This window comes from Lontra canadensis, unplaced genomic scaffold, assembly GCF_010015895.1.
Source record: "Lontra canadensis isolate GAN:19392208 unplaced genomic scaffold, GSC_riverotter_1.0 scaffold12, whole genome shotgun sequence".
Classification (NCBI taxonomy): Eukaryota; Metazoa; Chordata; class Mammalia; order Carnivora; family Mustelidae; genus Lontra; species Lontra canadensis.
Window position 1 is genome coordinate 17,457,074 of NW_022631006.1, and position 14,484 is coordinate 17,471,557.

A 14,484-nucleotide genomic window follows, 5' to 3' on the forward strand; every position below is an offset into this window, starting at 1 on the left:
TTCTGAATAAACCTTCTATCACCTAGCCTGATGACTCTTCCTCTGGCTTAAATTGTTTTTCAGGGAATTGCTTGAGTTCATTCCATGTGTGAGTTGAACCTTCCCAGAACAGGCAGGGGATCATCAGGCACAGGTGGACTCCTAGGTTCTGTGATAGGTTCTGTGATAGGGGTTTAGGAGCCATGGAATTATTGAATGCAAACCAAGAAAGTATTCTCCTTATCCCTTTGTTCAAAAGATCAGAGGGGGCTTCAGGCCATGGCTAAAACCCAGTCACAGAAACTCAGTGTAGAATGTACTCAGTCGACTAGAGAATGTTCAGCAAGTAAAAAAGGAGATCAGAGTGACATACTCTTTGTAGAGAAATAGTACATGCCCTTTTAGTTGAAGTGGGAAGGCAAGACCCTTTCTGGGCAGGCACAGGGTGTATAGGAAAGGAACACAGTTTAGAACCTGGATTCACCACTGGGTGATGTGAGGGAGGTCACCTAATCTCTTTGGGACACAGTTTTCTCATCTGTAAAATGGGTTTCATAGTACCTACCTCACAAGGTGCTTATAAAGATCAAATGATGCAGGGGTCTTGCATGGTACTTGGCAGGTAGGACACACTCAAAACAAATGTTGGTTTCCATCTCCAATTCTCTTCCTAAAGTTCACATTAATCCCAGATCATTCTGGGTTCTACCACCCTCAGACCTGGGCAAGTGAGAGGGTCCTGCACTTTGGATTGCCTTCCTCAAAATTTTCTAAATCCCTCTCTGGTAATTGCTGGCAGTGGGGACTAGCTTGGACCTGGTCCCATATGGGCCCCAAACTCTCTTTTTAATCTCTTTCAGGCACTCTAACTCTCCATATCTTTCCCTCCCCAACATGGGGTTAACCAGATACCCTGAGGAGTTCTAGGACTCAAATCTATGGGGTTGTCCCTGGGCACTGTGGCCAGGATCACGTTTCTGAAAGATTGCCGGGTGAACAGATTACTCCAGTTGGTCAATGAGATACTTTCTTGAGGGATCCTGCAAGACTGAGCTGCCAGAATGATGTTGGCATGCTGACTGGGTGATTCCAAATTTTTATTCAGATAGGGACCCTGCAAAAAATATTTGCTCAGGGGCTGTGCAAACTATAAGTGTGGCCCTGCTTTTAGGAACCCAGAAATACTTGTCCCCACAGTTGGTTGGACTTATGTGGGATTTAGTAATATAGTAATTATTTATGTGCTCGCTATCAAAATTATCAAATATTTGGGCTCTGAAGAGGGCAGCAATTTAAAACATTGGTTTTAAGTTAAAATTCTAGTATCATCCTCATTTCCCTCCCCTGTCTACCAGGTCCTGTCTCCTCACAGTCACCAAATCCCATCAGTCCTAATTCTGCGTGTCTCTAACATGTAGCCCCTTCTTTATGTCCTGTTGCTTTAGTCCAGATCTCCAAGGTGTCCCTTTCCCCCTGGACTATTGCAGTGGCCTCACAGCTTCCAGATTCTTCCCACACCGTTCTATCTTCTACATTGACTGGGAAGGAAGAAAAGCCAATATAAAAATGGGTTACCACTCAAGAGCAGCACTATATACAATTGCCAAAAGGCAGAAAAAACTTAAACGTCCATCAACTGATGAACAGATAAACAAAATGTCATATATCCATATAGTGGAATATTATTCAGCCATAAAAAAAGATGTACTGATCCATGCTTCAACATGAATGAATCTCAAAAACATATGCTAAGTAAAAGAATCCAGCTAGGAAAGGGTATATATTATGTGACTCCATTTACATGAAATATCCATAATAGGCAGCTTCATAGAGACAGAAGACAGATCAGTGGTTAGCAGGAGTTGGGGTAGGGAGGAGTGGAGAGTGATGGTTTACTAGGTATGGAGTTTCTTTTTGGGGTGATGAGAGTATTCTGGAGCTAGATAGTGGTGATGGTTGCATAATGGAATGTACTAGATGCTCCTGAATTTTATACCGTAAAATTGTTAAAATGGTAAATTTTATATGTTAACACAATAAAAAATATGTGTTATCAAGCTGGTCACTGTTATGGGCATCCAGGACTCAGTCTTGCTAGGACCCTTTGGAAAGCCAAGAAGAATGTACCTCAGCATTGTCCACCTTGAAGGAGACCAGAGGGAGCATTTATCTACCAGATCCTCGTCTCCATGGTCAAGGATTACCCCTCGGAGTACTAACTTTCTTTCCCTTTTAGGTTTGTATATGTGTGAGTGCATAGCAGGTCAGAGAAATGCTGGGGCAGAGGGCGAGAGATTCTTGTTGAAGCTGAGACATGGTGCTATGGGTTCACACCTGACAGTTGCAGAAATAGCTAGAGTTAAAGATGGGCCAAGTGGATATGAGGTAGGGCATGGCATGCATGTAGTACACCCTCAGTTTGAAATACTGTGGATACACACTCATCGAAGTAGAAAGTAGATGTGGAGGAAAGAGCAACAGGAAAGAGGGCTGGTGGATTCTTATTACTCCTGATCTTCACTTGAGCTTCAATGTTGTCATCCCATCTCTCTAGAGCCTCACTTCTCCCTCTCCACCACAATCACCTGTTCTTCAAGCTTGCCTGCTCAATATCTTCGGCAGAACTCTTTCTTTCACGGCATCAGGATGTCTAAGTAGTAAGATCTCCACTTTCTCTCTAGCCTTCAGTCTCCTCCTGCCTTCATCGTTCTCCCCAGACTAGTTTAAAATCCATGGTTCATACTTTTAGTCACTCTCTCAAGCAGTTCTAGACTCTTGCTCTTTAGCACTTTCATACCATTTGTCTGATCAAGTCCCAACTCCTGGTGAAACCAACTCCCAGGTTATATCCTGGGATAAGATCCATTAGAGAACGACAGATCACTGTGGTAAAAGTTAGCAGTTCCATACTCTCAGGTATATTCTTTAATAATAGGACCCTGATGTCTACTTGGACACATTGCTGCTAGGGATAAAAGACGACATTTCCCAGGTTCCCTTGTAGGCAGGTTGGTCTTCTGACTGCATTTCAGCAAATGAGGAAGGATATAGGGTGGTTGCTGCAAGAAAGCTTAAGAGAGTTGATTGATCAGGAAGAGCTACCCTCTCCCCCTTCCCCCTTCTATTGCAGCTCCTGTGGCCATCTTGAACCATGAGGGAACCTTAGGGATGGAAGCCACAAGCCAAGCTGTTGAAGAAAAAGTAGTTTTTTGGGGGGCGCCTGGGTGGCTCAGTGGGTTAAAGCCTCTGTCTTCGGCTCAGGTCATGATCCCAGGGTCCTGGGATCGAGCCCCGCATCGGGCTTTCTGCTCCGTGCAGGGAGCCTGCTTCCTCCTCTCTCTCTCTGCCTGCCTCTCTGCCTACTTGTGATCTCTACCTGCCAAGCAAATAAATAAAAATCTAAAAAAAAAAAAAAGAAAAGAAAAAGTAGGTATTTTTTTAACTATAGAACACAAACTAAGGGTTAGCAGAGGGGAGGTATATGGGGGGATGGGGGTGATGGGGATTAAGAAGTACACCAGGTGATGGATGTAAGTGTTGAATCACCATATTGTATACCTGAAATTAATATTACACTGTATATTAACTAACTGGAATTTAAATAAAAACTTTTTAAAAAGTAGTAGTTTTGATCCCTGATGAAATCATATACCAGCCCTAGACTTACCTCTACAATTCCTTTATATGAAAGAGAAATTTAAAAATTTTTTAAATAGAGAGAAATAAACTGATTTTTGAAGACACTGTTATTTTGGTTGGTTTTGTTTCCTGTTATATGCTGCTGAACTCAATCCTAATTAATAATCACCAACCTCAGAAGGGCCTGAAATATTACCTAGCAACCTTGTCATCTTTTTCATGCTCGAATTTTCCTCTCAGGCTCTATCAAACCATCACCACTCTCCTCAAGTATCTGACTTTCCACCTCCTACCTCATAGTCAGCAGATAACTGGGCCTCCTGCTTCACTAGCAAAACAGACTTCTATTTTCCAATCAGAAATCCCTCAAATTCCTGCCACAAACTTGTCTTCCTGGTTTCATTCCCTTACTACCTTTGCTCCCGGTACCACAGAAATCCTATTCCTCCTCCAGCTGATGTGAGCCTCTCTGTCTGATGTCTAGGTCCCATTCCTCACATCTTTTCAAAAGCTTTATTCTCTCAATTATTCTAGAGACCACAAAATGATGCTTGTGGCCCACAGACATATCCTATGTTTGGCTTATATAGGTTTTTTCCCCCTTTTATTTATTTTTTTACTTACAATAAGGAAAAATGTAAAGTAAAATCCATCCTTTTTAGTGTGTAATTCCACGAGTTTTAACCAACACATACATTTGTAGGCATACTAGCATCACAATCAAGAAGAGCTCCCTCACCTCCCAGAATCCCCTGTACCTCAGGCAAATATTCAGAAAGAGCCTGTACTCTCCAGTCTCTGTAGTTCCTGCACTCTATTTCCTACATCCCACTGACTCATGCATTTAGGTTATTTGAGTTTGAAGTCTCTGAATTACTGCTTCTCCTTCCTAATCCTTCCTAATCCCTTCCTACTCATTCTTTCCTATTAACATTTAATCATGCTCAGTTCTCCCCTATTAAGGTAAAGCTCTCCTTTGACCTCTCCAGATGCTACCCTTCCCTCACCACCAAACGTCTTAAAAGAGTTGTTATAACGGAGGCCCCGTGGTCAAATTCCCCAAATAGGCCCAAAGTTCTCCTGGTACTCACCATTTGGGTATGAAGTTTTTTCTATTTCTTTGGAAAAAAAAAATAAAAGCAGATTAACCGAAGATTTGCTGCCTTTTCTCAGATGGAAAATTTCTGATGTTATCCAAGTGGAATATGTAACACTGCTTCAGAATTTGGGTAAGAAATTTTTACCCAATCATGCTTTTATGTTAAAATTACAAATAGTGCAAGACCTACCCATTGCTGTGGGCTCAAGTGAGGGAATATGTTTAGATCAATGTTATATCTACAAATAAATCTGCTTCCACTGTGTCTTTGAAGAAAGTACCCAGAATGAGAAACGCTGTGTGTCTTTTCCCCCATAAAGGGATCCAGATTGACTTAGATATTCGGAAAAGAAGAGAGAAACAAAAAAAAATACCCAACCCTGCCATCTCGTTCACAGAGGGTTGAAGCAAAAGTAGGTAATATCTATATCTATATGTCTATATCTATATCTATCTATCTAGAGAATATGCTGGGGGTGGTGGAGGGGCAAAGGAAGGAGGGGAGAGAAACCCAAGAAGACTCACACTGAGTGTGGAGATCAATGCAGGGCTCAGTCTCACAATCCTGAGATCATGATCTGAGCCAAAATCTAGAGCTGGATGTTTAACCAAATGAGCCATCTGGTTGCCCCAAAAGTGGGTAATGTTTAAATGTTACTGAATATTGTTTTGAGTAGAAAATAAAGGGACAGTGAAAGAATTCTCTTCAATTGGCCTCTACTTCTAGGTGTCCTGAATTTTTCCCTTTGCTGGTTATTTTTAAAAAGAATGAAAATGAAGCCTGGCAATAGGAAAGAAAGTCCACCCCAACACTGTCCACATTCACTGGATCCATTCCTTCCCTGCCATGACGTTCTTAGTTCTCCCCAATATCTTCTTTCCCACCATCTCACCATCAAAATCTTTCTCTCCCAGGTCCAACTGTCTCCATACTACAAAGCTGATGGACACTTCTCAGACTTTGTGTTACTTGATAGCTTGTCAGCCCTTCCTACCGATAAGCACTTTCTTTTTCTTGAGATTCCCTTTCTTTGTCCTCTTGGGACAACCACCTCCTTGGTTTCCTACTACCTCTCTGGATTCTGTTCAGCCTCCATGGCCATCCTCCTCCTCTACCCACCCTTCAAGTGTTGGTGTTCCTCAAAATCCGTCTTAGGTGCTCTTCTCACTCTACAACTTTTCCGAGGTGCACACATCCAAACTCTCAGCTCCAATGACTTCTTACATCTTGAATCCAGACTTGTCCTGTAAGCTCCAAATTCATCTGTTTAACAGCCTAATCAGACTTTCTGTTGTACATCTAAAGGGCATCTCAAACTCAGCCACAAATCCTGAACCTGACCCCTACTCTGACCCTACAAGCTTGGTCCTCATCCAGTGTTTCCTATTTGAAGAACAGCATCACTACCCACCAAAATGCATGAAGCCAGAACCCTTAGGACTCATGACATCTCCTTTTACTTCACTCCACATATTCCAGTCAGTTACCATAGTCTATCAGTTTACCTTCTAATGCCTCTAATGTCCTCTGCTGAGAACATCTCTAATGCCACTACCCTGGTCCAGGTCTCCATCGTTTCTCTCCTGCTTCACTTCAGGGGTCTCCCAATAGGTCTCCTTCCATTCACCTTTGCTCCCCCCTCCCAATTGCTCTTCCACCATAAAGTCAGAATGATCTCTTTAAACACAAACATGAGGGGCGCCTGGGTGGCTCAGTGGGTTAAGGCCTCTGCCTTCGGCTCGGGTCATGATCCCAGGGTCCTGGGATGGAGCCCCGCATCGGGCTCTCTGCTCAGCTGGGAGCCTGCTTCCTCCTCTCTCTCTGCCTGCCTCTCCGCCTACTTGTGATCTCTGTCTGTCGAATAAATAAATAAACAAACCAAACCAAAACAAACAAAAAAACCCCCATAAACATGACATTTCCTACCTTACTTAAAACCCTTAATGGCTTCTCATTGTCATAACCCCAAAATGAAATCTCTGGCCTTCATCTCATCCTATGCTCCCCTTCGCTCTAGGTACTTCAGTCGCACCGACCTTCTCTCAGAAATATTAGGGGACTCACACCTGCTTCTTTCTACTGCAGGGTGTTTGCACAGCTCCTTGCCACTCAGCGTCATCTTCCCACTTAGAATTTCCAGTTATCTTATAAAACAAAGTCAAAGATCTTTTTCCCCCTGGAGGCCTTCCTGTCCCCACCTTCCACTCTTCCCCAGATTGACGAGATTCTCTTGAAATATGGTTTCAGAATACTCTTTACTTGCTCACTTGGAGCTAAGTAGTTAGTTTGGAGATGTTTATCTCCCTTGTAGAGTACAAACTCTGTGAGTATAGGAACCATGTCTGTTATTTACTGCTGCACCTTTAGAATCTAGCTGAGGGCCACACTCATGGAAGCTCTCAACAAAAATATTTGTTCAAACTGAGGGTCTCTGGGGAAGGGGGGTAGGGAGAGGGTGGTTGGGTTATGGACATTGGGGAGGGTATGTGCTATGGTGAGTGCTGTGAAGTGTGTAAACCTGGCAATTCACAGACCTGTACCCCTGAGGCTAATAATACATTATATATTAATAAAAAATTAAAAATGAAAAAAAACCTAATGATAATAAATAAATTTAAATGCATAATTAAAAATTAAAAATGTTTGTTGAATGAATTTTAAAAAGACTTGTTTTGTTGAGGCACTTGGGTGGCTCCGTCATTTAAGTATTTACCTTCAGCTCAGGTTATGAACCCAGGGTCCTGGGATTGAGGCCCATGTTACACTCCCTGCTCAGCAAGGAGCCTGCTTCTCCCTCTCCCTCTGCCCCCAACCCCTGCTTGTGGTCTTTCTCTGTCTCGAATAAATTAAAAAAAAATCTTAAAAAAAAAAAACAAAACCAGAATTTCTTTGTTTAAACTTTCAGAGGCTCATTCTGAAAGGAGTCATTCCAGACACCACTTGGGGTTGCAGAATTCCATCTGGGAAATAGTGGCAGCCCCTAACAACTTGCTACTTGAGTCTGCAGCAGAAGTTGGATACAGCCACTCTTCACTAATAACCATATGTCTCTTCTGGGGACTAACAACCATATATCTCTTCACTAATAACCATATGTCTATTTCACTAATAGCCATATGTCTTCCGTGGGGTTGGTTAGGGAAATCACTACTGTTTCTAAGTAAATAAACTTTGGATTTCATAGTGCTATCCATTTGGGAGGCAGCTAGGTCCCAAATCAGTGCCTGCAATTAATTTGAAGTCGCTACTTTCTTAGGCCTACTATATCTTCATAAGATGTGTCTGTTTCAGCCCAAAGCCTAGAGATGCTTGCTGTACCTTTGTTGCTCCAAAGGATGGCCATCTCTTTGAGATGCTCCCCAAGGGGGTTCCCTAAGACAGATTCTGGGTATACCATGTAAACCACATTTCCTGTCATATCATCCCACACATAGCTTTCTAATTTGATGAAAATCTGTTTAGTTGTATCCACAGAGCCTAGAACAGTGCCTGGCACATGACAGACACTCAATATATTTTTGTGGCTGAACAAATGAAACGAATGAAAACTATGAGACATTTATCAAGGAAGTCATCCAGAAATAAGTAATGTTTAAGCTAGAGTTCTAAAGAAAGAAGAACACTTAGCTAGCAGAATAGAAGAATGGAGAATATTCCAGGAAAATGCATATAAGTTATTGTGAGAAAACAGATGTGCCCAAGGAACCAGGAAAGCTCAGAGGAAATCTGAACTAACCATAGTTAACATGACCAGTGGGGTTCATCCTCTTCTTCTCTGACCCTTTCCTCAAGTCATTCCCCCCAACCTCACCCCACTCACAATGGCTGCTCTTTTCTTCCAACAGATGCTTGGCAAATATGTGTCAAATGAATGAATGGTTGCAGCAGAAAGAGAACAAGGAAAAGGAGAGCAGAGTTAGAACATACAAGACTGTCTTATATCTTTTGGACCTTACTCTAAGGGGAATAAGAAGATACAGAAGAATTTAAGCAAGGGACTCATCTGATAATCTTGGCTTTTCTGAAGGATTACTCTGGGTGTTGTGTGGTATAGGGATTGTGTGCCATGGGAGGCCAGTTAGAAGGTGGAGTGGTCCAGGAGGGGTAATAGTGAACTGTGCTGGTGGTAGGTGGGGTTGGAATAAAAAGTAGAGGAAACTAGATTATGTTCAGCCTGAAGACAAAATCCGGTTGCAGCATAATTGATGGGATTATCACATACATTATAAAAAGAATAAAAATATTTTTTTCCATTTTGGGGTTGTTGTTGGCAAAACTGGCCTTACCTCCACCCTAGGTTTTAATGTTTAGGTGAAACTTCTCCATTACTCTTCCTCCATCATTTTCAAGTGGCAAAGGAACACCTGAAAAGGGGGTATTAGAGACCAACTAAGACTAACTTCCCTTGGATGCTTACTCCTTAAAACAAGTTTGATGGCATGGGTGGTCCAGACTGTGGTCAGACAGGCAAGCAGGGACTCACAACCAGGAAGGGGCTGTTTGGATGAGAACCTGGTCTACAGCAGAGGTTCAGGAGCTACCCAGGCAGTGGGTGTGGCCGATTTATTAACCCCTTCTGCCACACCCTCCCAGCTATATAGCTAAATGCCTCTGTAGTCCTCCCTAGCTTGTGGGGTTGACCGAGAACATCTAGCCTGCCAGAACCGTCAACCCATCTTTGAAAGACTGCGGTTGAGTTCCCATTCTCCAAGCAGGCACCAGGGGTCAAGACAGCAGAGCTGATTTGTGCACAAAAGTAAGGAACCCTGGGGAATTCTAGGGGAGGGAATCTAGGACTTCTGGGGAGGGAGGAGATCTCAGGAGTTATTGACTTCCAGCTAATTTCATAAGGGAGGGATTGGTGTTGTTGTAATTCAAGTATCATAGAAAACGGGCTTCATTTTGCAGATGGCTCAGCCTGTTTGGGAGGAATCATGCAAACGATGCATAGGAGGCAGGGAGTCTAGAGGAGAAGAAAAAGTATACATATGGTTGTTTCGAGTGTGATCGGTGCTGTGAAGGAGAAGCTAAGCGTTCCAAGAGAGTAAATATGGGGTCTCAGCTAGTTAGAAAAAGCTTCTGTGATAAAGTGACATTTCAGTGGAGGTCTGGAGAGGGGGTACAGAGTGTGATCAGGGAAGGGAATGGATTGGGCAAGCCAAGAAAAGATCAGCAAGCAAGTGAGAGGAAGAATGGTGGGCAATACTGCTGGAGATGTGGTCAGGGTAGAACACGGCAGAACATGTGAGCCATGTGAAGATTTTGGACTGTGGAGCAAGGCAAGCCATTGGTGAGTCTGAAGCAAGGGTATGACCTAATCTGTTCAGGTCATATATGTTTTCCATCCCCTTGAGAATAATCAGGCCAGGAGTAGAGACAAGGCTGCATGAGATTGGGCTGGACTAGGTTATGGCAAGTTCTCTATGGTCATGAATGTCTCTTTGGGAAGCTTAGCCCATCTTGACACATTCTTGTGTGAAGCTCACATTCTGAAGGATCATCATAAATATTACTGTTATTACCAAATAAAACTGGCCAATGTTTGTGTAGCACTTTAAGGCTTTTACAAACATTATCTATTTGAGTCTCAAAGCAACTCTGTGAAGTAGGCCCTGCTATCAACCCCATTTTATGTAAAAGTAGAGTGCTCATCAAGGCTTACTTGCTTATAGTCAGGGAAGCACTAAATCTCAGAAAGGACAGAGCAGGATCCTGAACCACTTCTCTAACTCAGAAGCCTGTGCCTTATCCATTTGGTCACATAACCGTCAAACAGAAGCCTCCAAAAAACTAATGAAGATTTATAATATTTACAAGGATGAGTAAGAATATGAATTTGGGGGCTGTGTGGGACTAACAGATTCAATTTGAAAATGTTGAAATTGAAGTAACAGCAAGATCTTCAAGCAGTAGACACATACAAGGATATGGAGCCAGGAGAGGGTTACAGGGGGTCTGTTCTGTATTTATTTTAGATTTAAGGGTCCTCAGAGCTTGCGACCTTGTTATGGGACAAATTTAGTAGATTAACCCTAGAAGATGTTAGTCTACTATCAAAACAGAGATGATTCTATGGAAGAAAATCTTTTCTGTTCAGGAAACCAAATTTAAAGCTTGACTATATTAGGCATTTGTCTTTTAGAGAAAAATCTATACACAGAATGTAATATACTCAGTCAATGAACATGATTTGCAATACCATGATGGATACTGATAACTTAATCATGTGATTCTAACTCCACTAAAAAAACTTTTTGCCAAATATAACTGCTTAGCTAGATTCCAGGTGGGTATGACAATCATGTAGAAGGAGCTGGTGTAGGTGGTGGTATGAAAAAAAGCTAGGGGTAATCAAAAGCTCAATTTTTTCAGTGATGTTTAGGTTTTAAAACTGGTCACTTGTAGCTATAAAACTATACTTTCTAAAGCAGTGGAGGAAAAGTAGCTTTGTTATTCACCATTTTTGAGTTTTCAAGCCTCTCTTCCTTTTTTTCCCTACCAAAGACAACTGGTTTATAAAATGAGTTTGGGTTGCTGCAGCCAATTCCTCTGCCGGTTTTAGAAGCCCTGGCTTTCCCTGCTCTCCCCCTTTACTGGTGCTGTGTCTTTGGCCCGAATGCCTTTCTCACACCAGCTTTCTCTCTAAAATCCTCTTCATCTGCCAGTGGCTGCTCACAATTCACAAAGCCTTTCCAGAGCTCCTCCCTAGAAACCTCCACTGTTTTGAGTCTATGAAGAGCAGTTTCCTTTGTAGAGGATATTGTGCATGTTTCCTCTCCACCAATGGACTGTAAGCTCCTTTGGGTTGAAGACCACCTCTGTGTGCCTTAAAACTTCTAGTATGGTGCCATCAGTATTCCGGGCATTCAAACTTGTAAAACAAAGGAAGGAAAGGCATCAAAATAGTAGGGAAAATTGGGATACTCGGTCTTTTTTTTCCCTTGAAGAATTTATTTATTTATTTATTTATTTATTTGAGAGTGAGAGAGAGAGTGTTCACACAAGCAAGGAGGAGGGGCAGAGGGAGAGGGAGAAGCAAACTTTCTACTCAACAGGGAGCCCGATGCGGGACACCTCCCAGGACTTTGGGATCATGACCTCAGCCCAAGGTAGACACTTAACCATCTGAGCCACCCAGGTACCCCAGGACATCCAGTCTTAATGAGGCTCTTAGGTTGACCGAATGAAATTTCTTTTGTTAACCTAAATAGTAATACTGTGGTTATTTTTGGAGTAACCTCTTTTCTCATCTAAGCCCCCACCCAAATAAGTAAGTGAGTGAGTAAATAAATAAATAAATAGCATTTGAGACATGAAAGTTTATTTTTACAAGGCAAAAGTCATTACATTGTGAAAGCTGTATTTTCAAATAAGATGGCAAATTGTTTTTTATGGAAATTCACACTTTAAGCAGGTCCTGTCCTCAATATACAGTGTGATTACTACTAAGGAAAAAATCCCACCATAGACAAAATCAGAGGAAGGAAATTTACCAAAATGTATATTACCCTCTACCATTAAAAAAAAAATCTATTTTCAGGGCACCTAGGTGGTTCAGTCGGTTAATGGTCTGTCATCATGGCTCAGGTCATAATCTCAGAGTCCTGGGATCCAGCACTGTGTTGGGCTCACTGCTCTCTCTCTCTCAAATAAATAAATACAATCATCTACAATCATTTTAAAGATTCTATTTTCAAAATATCTTCAGTATGAATTAGGAGTTCTATTACAAAGAGGTTTTTTAAAAATTCCACTTTACTCAAAAGAGCATATGGTTCTAATACAAGAGATTTTTGCACCAGTAACCAAAGTATATTTTTCTGAGACAAAGTTTTTTTTTTTTAATAAAATAAAGTCCCTGAGGTGTTCAGTAAATACTTGGTAATGAGTAAGTTTAATGCATCTAATTGAGGATCATTTCCTAAATACATTAAACACATTAAAAAAAGGCAGAGGAGGGGCGCCTGGGTGGCTCAGTGGGTTAAGCCTCTGCCTTCAGCTCAGGTCATGATCCCAGGGTCCTGGGATCAAGCCCCGCATCAGGCTCTCTGCTCGGCAGGGAGCCTCCTTCCTCCTCTCTCTCTCTCTCTGCCTACTTGTGATCTCTGTCTGTCCAATAAATAAGTGATCTCTGTCTGTCCAATAAATAAATAAATAATCTTAAAAAAAAAAGGCAGAGGATGTGACAGAAAGCTTTGGTTACAATAGGTGTGGGAATTTTCGATGAATCACTCAGATTAACCCAGGGAATTAGGCACCTCTTACATACCTTTGACAATGATCAGTGAACATGTAAATAGCTTTATGTTTTCTCTGCAGCACTATTCTTCACCAAACCAAATTCTTCCTTCAGGTGTGTTGACTAAATACTTCTGCTTCTCTCTTTACACTGTGAATCAGGTAAAATACCCATGTCCAGATTTCCAGTCATGGTCTTCCTACCACTTTGCTCACTTACTCTGAAAAGCATTTTTAAAAAAATATTTTATTTATTTATTTGACAGAGAGAGGGAGATCACAAGTAGGTAGAGAGGCAGGTAGAGAGAGAGGGGGAAGCAGGCTCCCCGCTGAGCAGAGAGCCGGATGCGTGGCTCTATCCCAGGACCCTGAGATGATGACCAGAGCCAAAGGCAGAGGCCTAACCCACTGAGCCACCCAGGCACCACCTGAAAAGAATTTTTTTTTCCTCCCTAGTTAAAAACATCTTAAACTCCCACCATGAAAATTTTTTTAATTCAGAAAAGTATAAATAAGCAAATCACGATCATTCACAATCCCACTGCTCTTAAATAATCACACTTTATATCTTCTTCCATCTTTTAAAGATGGGTCTATTTATATAAATAACATTTTTTACACTATTGAGATAAGCTGCACTGTTTTTGTACCCTGATTCCTCCCCACACACACCTTAGTTAACACTATTTATAGGCATTTCCCCTTGTCATTGGAAACTTTTACCAACTTCATTTTTTAAAAATTATTTATTTATTTTAGAGAGAGGGGGCATGCAGAAGCCGGGGTTGGGGGGTGGCAAGAGAGAGACAGAGGGAGAGGAAGGGAATCTCAAGCAGAACCCCTACTGAGTACCAAGCCAGATGTGGGACTTAATCTCATGACCCTGAGCCAAAAGCAAGAGTTGCATGTTCAACTGACTGAGCCACTCACATGCCCCTATCAACTTCATATTTAATCAATGGCATAATAATTCACCGTGTCAACATACTTCGTTTTTCAAGATGCAAAGGTCTCCAGGTCCTAATGGGCTGTTCAAATCTGTTTTCATGACCACTGGTGAATGACCTTCCTGAGGGCAGCTCTGCTCCATACTCGTCCCCATCTGGACACTGACTACCTGGCAGTGCCTGACACCAGACTGAGCTGGCTTAGAGTGAACTGGGTCCCAAGCCTTAAAGTGACAGAGGTGCAAAGGGACAGATCAAATCATGCTTTGCCTTCCATATCACTTGAGTCTTCTCAGCTTAAAAAGGAGGCCACAGAAACAAATCCCTCAGCAATTTTTTAAAAGGCTTAGGACAGAAACTTCTTTCCTTATGCAAAGATGCATCCGGAACAGTGGGGAAATTAAAAGCAGGAGGAGTCCTAGGAGGAGGAGGAAGTGGCAGCCCCACCCAACCAACTCAGGATGCGAGAAAAGGTTCTAGGAGGATGACTGTAAATGCTGGAAGACACAATTAGGTCTGGAATCTTAATACTGATTAGCTGAAGGGTCTTGGCTGACAGAAGAAGGAGGGAGATGGACCAG